The following is a 6,681-nucleotide window of genomic DNA, read 5'->3' on the forward strand; positions in this document are numbered from 1 at the left end:
TGTGGTGTGGCGGGGCGGGGTGGGGGGGGGTGGGGGGAAAGAAATAAACAGTAAAACATGTACTCCAAGCAAGAAAGAGGTTTCTGCTTATACTTTTAAAAAATCGTAAAAGATGAGTTCATTGTTATCCCAAGACATCTTGAGTCAGAAATTTGGGTACCTAATTATTCTATAAAATTAAAATGACAGCATCTTTGGAGAGACAGTTGCCTGGCAACTCAGACCAGGAGGTTGTCTTTAGATCCTCTGCAATCATGTGTGTCTATTTTGGTTTTTCTGTTGAGCTCATTTCCTTCCCTACAATCCAAAACTGAACAATTTCTGGAGTAAAATTCCACTCAGAAAAAAGACTATTTTCTTTCAGAAGATATTTTTATTAGTAAGTGCAGCTGTCTTCATGCAGTTGAATCGCTCTATTTTCAGGGCTGGTGCGTGAACATATAAGAAAAGAAAAAAATGCCAGCTGAGAGGAGGTTTCAGATGGAGATGTATGTTTTGAGACTAAAAGCCAGACACCAGCTTTCTAAGAGAAAAATCTGGTGCAGCATCTCATAAAAGATCAAAGTATAATTTGACCAGGTGAGAGAAGCTTTGCAAACTCCTACCTCTTCACTGAAGCAAGGGGGGCTATCCAGGTAGGCTTTTCCTTTTTAAGATTAGAAGCCTTGAGTCTCCCATCTCCTGAATTAGTGATCTGGTTCCAGATTTTTTCACTCTGCATATAAACCAAAAAAAGTTAGATAACTGCATTATTTATGATTATTTTTATTATAAACAAGATAACTCAAGTTGAGAGAACTTACACAAAAGAGAATTTACCAAAAGATTTGGGGCATTCAAAAAAGGCCCTCCAAATAATTTGGAAATGGGCAAGAACCACAGAAGGGTCCAGAAGAAGCCTATGCTGAGATAAGTCCATTTCAACAAGCTATTCTGTCTTTGTAGAACTCACTCAAAACTCATAATCTCAGGAGACAGTGTCGAATTGGCTAAATTGAGATTACGTGTCTGGGCCTGGCAATAAGAGGAAGAGTTCGGTGGAAGGAACATGCAGTAACTCCTTCAGCTTCTAGATGGAAGGGCGAGTACCTAGATTTACAGTCACAACAAGACTGTCCACAGAAGAGGACACAAGACTGTCCACAAAGAGGGAAAAGAAGCAGATTTCCGGCCGGGCGCGGTGGCTCAAGCCTGTAATCCCAGCACTTTGGGAGGCCAAGACGGGTGGATCACGAGGTCAGGAGATCGAGACCATCCTGGCTAACACGGTGAAACCCCGTCTCAACTAAAAAATACAAAAAACTAGCCGGGCGAGGTGGCGGGCGCCTGTAGTCCCAGCTACTCGGGAGGCTGAGGCAGGAGAATGGCGTAAACCCGGGAGGCGGAGCTTGCAGTGAGCCGAGATCCCGCCACTGCACTCCAGCCTGGGCGACAGAGCGAGACTCTGTCTCAAAAAAAAAAAAAAAAAAGAAAAAGAAAAGGAAAGAAAAGAAAAAGAAAAAGAATAAGAAACTCTGGTTCTGTTAGGAAGAGGGAATGAAGGCCAAAATATCAAATGCTCATCACTGTCTAAATTGAGCTCCCAGAAGAAGAAACCAAGGCAGGGATTCTTCTTCTTATTATTATTATTGTTATACTTTAGTTCTAGGGTACATGTGCACAACGTGCAGGTTTGTTACATATGTATACATGTGCCATGTTGGTGTGCTGCACCCATCAACTCGTCATTTACATTAGGTATATCTCCTAATACTATTCCTCCCCCCTCTCCACAATAGGTCCCAGTGTGTGATGTTCCCCTTCCTGTGTCCGAGTGATTTCATTGTTCAATTCCCATCTATGAGTGAGAACATGTGGTGTTTGGTTTTCTGTTCTTGCGATAGTTTGCTTAGAATGATGGTTTCCAGCTGCATCCATGTCCCTACAACGGACACGAACTCATCCTTTTTTATGGCTGCATAGTATTCCATGGTGTATATGTGCCACATTTTCTTAATCCAATCTGTCACTGATGGACATTTGGGTTGATTCCAAGTCTTTGCTATTGTGAATAGTGCTGCAATGAACATATGTGTGCATGTGTCTTTATAGCAGCATGACTTATAATCCTTTGGGTATATACCCAGTAATGGGATGGCTGGGTCAAATGGTATCAAGGCAGGGATTCTTGTACTAGAGACATATTGAAGATGTACTTTCAGTAGAAACCTGTAAGAAGGTAAAGGATAGAGCAGGGGCAGAGGTTAAATAATGATAGGGTTTCAGTTGAAGTCTAATTTCAGCCTGATCCCATGGATGGTGTGAATTACATCACAGAGTCATCGTCTTTAAGGAAAGGGCTCATCATTTGTTTTTTTTTTTTTTTTTTTGAGACGGAGTCTTGCTCTGCCACCCAGGCTGGAGTGCAGTGGCCGGATCTCAGCTCACTGCAAGCTCCGCCTCCCGGGTTTATGCCATTCTCCTGCCTCAGCCTCCGAGTAGCTGGGACTACAGGCGCCCGCCTCGTCGCCCGGCTAGTTTTTTGTATTTTTTTTTTTTTTTTTTTTTTTTTTTTTTAAGACGGAGTCTCGCTCTGTCGCCCAGGCTGGAGTGCAGTGGCGCAATCTGGGCTCACTGCAAGCTCCGCCTCCCGGGTTCCCGCCATTCTCCCGCCTCAGCCTCCGAGTAGCTGGGACTACAGGCGCCCGCCACCGCGCCCGGCTAGTTTTTTGTATTTTTAGTAGAGACGGGGTTTCACCGTGTTAGCCAGGAGGGTCTCGATCTCCTGACCTCGTGATCCACCCGCCTCGGCCTCCCAAAGTGCTGGGATTACAGGCTTGAGCCACCGCGCCCGGCCCTTAGTTTTTGTATTTTAAGTAGAGACAGGGTTTCACCGTATTAGCCAGGATGGTCTCGATCTCCTGACCTCGTGATCCGCCCGTCTCGGCCTCCCAAAGTGCTGGGATTACAGGCTTGAGCCACCGCGCCCGGCCAGGGCTCATCATTTGTTTTTTTTTTTTTTTTTGAGACGGAGTCTTGCTCTGCCACCCAGGCTGGAGTGCAGTGGCCGGATCTCAGCTCACTGCAAGCTCCGCCTCCCGGGTTTATGCCATTCTCCTGCCTCAGCCTCCGAGTAGCTGGGACTACAGGCGCCCGCCTCGTCGCCCGGCTAGTTTTTTGTATTTTTTTTTTTTTTTTTTTTTTTTTTTTTTAAGACGGAGTCTCGCTCTGTCGCCCAGGCTGGAGTGCAGTGGCGCAATCTGGGCTCACTGCAAGCTCCGCCTCCCGGGTTCCCGCCATTCTCCCGCCTCAGCCTCCGAGTAGCTGGGACTACAGGCGCCCGCCACCGCGCCCGGCTAGTTTTTTGTATTTTTAGTAGAGACGGGGTTTCACCGTGTTAGCCAGGAGGGTCTCGATCTCCTGACCTCGTGATCCACCCGCCTCGGCCTCCCAAAGTGCTGGGATTACAGGCTTGAGCCACCGCGCCCGGCCCTTAGTTTTTGTATTTTTAAGTAGAGACAGGGTTTCACCGTATTAGCCAGGATGGTCTCGATCTCCTGACCTCGTGATCCGCCCGTCTCGGCCTCCCAAAGTGCTGGGATTACAGGCTTGAGCCACCGCGCCCGGCCAGGGCTCATCATTTGTTTTTTTTTTTTTTTTTTGAGACGGAGTCTTGCTCTGCCACCCAGGCTGGAGTGCAGTGGCCGGATCTCAGCTCACTGCAAGCTCCGCCTCCCGGGTTTATGCCATTCTCCTGCCTCAGCCTCCGAGTAGCTGGGACTACAGGCGCCCGCCTCGTCGCCCGGCTAGTTTTTTGTATTTTTTTTTTTTTTTTTTTTTTTTTTTTTTAAGACGGAGTCTCGCTCTGTCGCCCAGGCTGGAGTGCAGTGGCGCAATCTGGGCTCACTGCAAGCTCCGCCTCCCGGGTTCCCGCCATTCTCCCGCCTCAGCCTCCGAGTAGCTGGGACTACAGGCGCCCGCCACCGCGCCCGGCTAGTTTTTTGTATTTTTAGTAGAGACGGGGTTTCACCGTGTTAGCCAGGAGGGTCTCGATCTCCTGACCTCGTGATCCACCCGCCTCGGCCTCCCAAAGTGCTGGGATTACAGGCTTGAGCCACCGCGCCCGGCCCTTAGTTTTTGTATTTTTAAGTAGAGACAGGGTTTCACCGTATTAGCCAGGATGGTCTCGATCTCCTGACCTCGTGATCCGCCCGTCTCGGCCTCCCAAAGTGCTGGGATTACAGGCTTGAGCCACCGCGCCCGGCCAGGGCTCATCATTTGTTTATCTGCCTGCCCCCATATCAGTCAGTCATTGGGTGCATGATGCCCTCCTGATAGAAAATATAACCTCCCAAGCATTTCTAGGTAAATTGGCTCCCATCGACCAAGAGCAATTCTCCAGAGAAAAGTGTACGTTTGTGCCATTAGCAGGCAATGCTTACAGTAGCTGAGGCTGGGGATGTCAGCATAGTAAAGGGGATGAGGGTGGCGCACCGACATTGTTGATTACAATTATAATAATAAAGGCAAGGTACCTGAATTTAATTTACTAAGTCCCGACTTCCCATCTATGGATTGCCACATCCCATGATTACCACAGGATCCTGGGACTACCACTAATTCTGGGACAGAATAAACGAAAGAGATGGATTATTTATTGTGTGGCTGCTTCATTGTGGAAAATGATGTGATTAGCAAAGAAATGCCAACAGAGAGTATAAAGAGGTAAATTTTCTTTAACCATTTCCCATTTGCCCCAAGGACCCTGCACTGGCAGCGAGCTGCACTTTTTTTTTTCTAAATTATAAATGGGTTAAAAAAAAAAAGACTTGGAAACTTATGGACATTTTCACTGAACAATGGCTAAAGGAGAGAGGGTTCTAGGAAGGAGGGCAATGAAAAAAAATTGAATATACTTTCTAATGCATTTGAAGAAATGAACCAGAAAAAAAATATTCAAAAAGTCTTATAGACCTAATGGGCAATTTGGGAATAATTAGTGATACACGCACAGAAAATGAAACAAACAAACAAAAAGGTTGTTAACTCTAGAAAAAACAAAAAGTTGTACAAGAAAGAAAATGTAACTACAATTAGCAACATTTACAACATAAATAAGCAACATTATTCATTATATTATGATTAATATTAAATATATACATAAAGGGAAAGCCATTGAATAGAATTTGATCCTCGTCATCCATAATGGGAGGATATGCTGGGTATTTGCCTATTTGTTCTTAAATTCATTTCCTGCCTTTCCCCTTCCCAAGCTCATATTGCACAGGCTACTTCTGTAAACTATGCTTCCAAGATCTTGATGACTGTTTTGGCTGAGTTCAGCCAACAGGAAGTGGTAGCCAGGGATTGGAGGATGGCAGTGAAGGAGAAACCAGGATATTTCTCCTTCCCACTCTTTCTGCCTTAGACAGAGCCCCTCTGGCTCTGGAGATAATAATGGTTTTCTGCAATTGCTTAAGTTAAGGGTACCTCCACTTCCCCTAATTATCCTTCCGGTTTTCTAAGCCAGGGTCCTCAAACTCAGCACTATTGACATTTTGGTCTGGATGGCTCTTTGTTTTGGGGGATTATCCTGTGTATTATAAAATGAGTTGCAGCATTCCTTGACAGACTCTATCCACTAGGTACCAACAGTCACCACCCAGCTGTGACAACAAAAATATCTCCGGAAATTGCCAAATGTTCCCGAGGGGTCAAAATCACCCCTAATTAAGAACGGAAGGCTGGGCCAGGTGCAGTGGCTCAGGCCTGTAATCCCAGCACTTTGGGAGGCCAAGGTGGACGGATCACTTGAGCCAGGAGTTTGAGACCACCCTGGCCAACATGGTGAAACCCCATCTCTACTACAAATACAAAAATTAGCCGGGCGTGGTGGCGTGCGCCTATAATCACACCTGCTCAGGAGGCTGAGGCAGGAGAATCGCCTGAACCTGGGAGGCGGAGGGTGCAGTGAGCCAAGCTCGTGCCACTGCACTCCAGCCTGGGCGACAGAGTGAGACTCTGTCTCAAAAAAAAAAAAAAAAGAAAGAAAAGAAAGGAACTGAAGTTCCAACCCCTTTATGACTGTATTAAATTTTCGCTACTAAATTTGCTAAGGGTTTTAGTTTTCTGACTTGAAGCTGCCTGATTCAGAAGCTATACACAATGTCTAAATTCAATCAGTCAGAAATTAACACAATAAGCATATTATTTAAAAATATGCAACCAATAAAAGAATAAACAAATAAAAGTATTGAATGTAGTTGCTTCTAGAGTGTAGGACTGGAGAGCAAAGGAGAGGTGATTTTGAACTTTTTAATATTTTGTTTTTTAAAATGTATGCACGTATAGCTAATACAAATCAAATACTGGGGCGGGACGCAGCGGCTCACGCCTGTAATCCCAGCACTTTGGGAGGCCGAGGTGAGCGGATCATGAGGTCAGGAAATCGAGACCATCCTAGCTAACATGGTGAAACCCTGTCTCTACTAAAAATACAAAAAATTAGCCGGGCGTGGTGGTGGGTGCCTGTAGTCCCAGCTACTCGGAGGCTGACGCAGGAGAATGGCATGAACCCGGGAGGTGGAGCTTGCAGTGAGCGGAGATCGCCGCACTGCACTCCCCCCGGGGCAAGAGAGCGAGACTCCAACTCAAAAAATAATAATAATAAAATAAAAAATAAAATATTGGAAAAAGAGAACA

General features: G+C 46.0%; 1 long non-coding RNA gene across 1 annotated transcript; it reads right to left on the reverse strand.

Annotated features, from left to right (window-relative positions):
- Positions 1-353: 353 nt before the first annotated feature.
- Positions 354-4,604, reverse strand: LOC117084305. Its single transcript, XR_004437394.1, has 3 exons — positions 4,515-4,604; positions 606-715; positions 354-425 (listed from the first exon to the last, which is right to left on the reverse strand). It is a non-coding gene; the product is annotated as an uncharacterized LOC117084305 (long non-coding RNA).
- Between the last annotated feature and the right edge of the window lie 2,077 nt (positions 4,605-6,681).

Source organism: Trachypithecus francoisi, unplaced genomic scaffold (genome assembly GCF_009764315.1).
Source record: "Trachypithecus francoisi isolate TF-2019V2 unplaced genomic scaffold, Tfra_2.0 Lachesis_group0, whole genome shotgun sequence".
Taxonomy (NCBI): Eukaryota; Metazoa; Chordata; class Mammalia; order Primates; family Cercopithecidae; genus Trachypithecus; species Trachypithecus francoisi.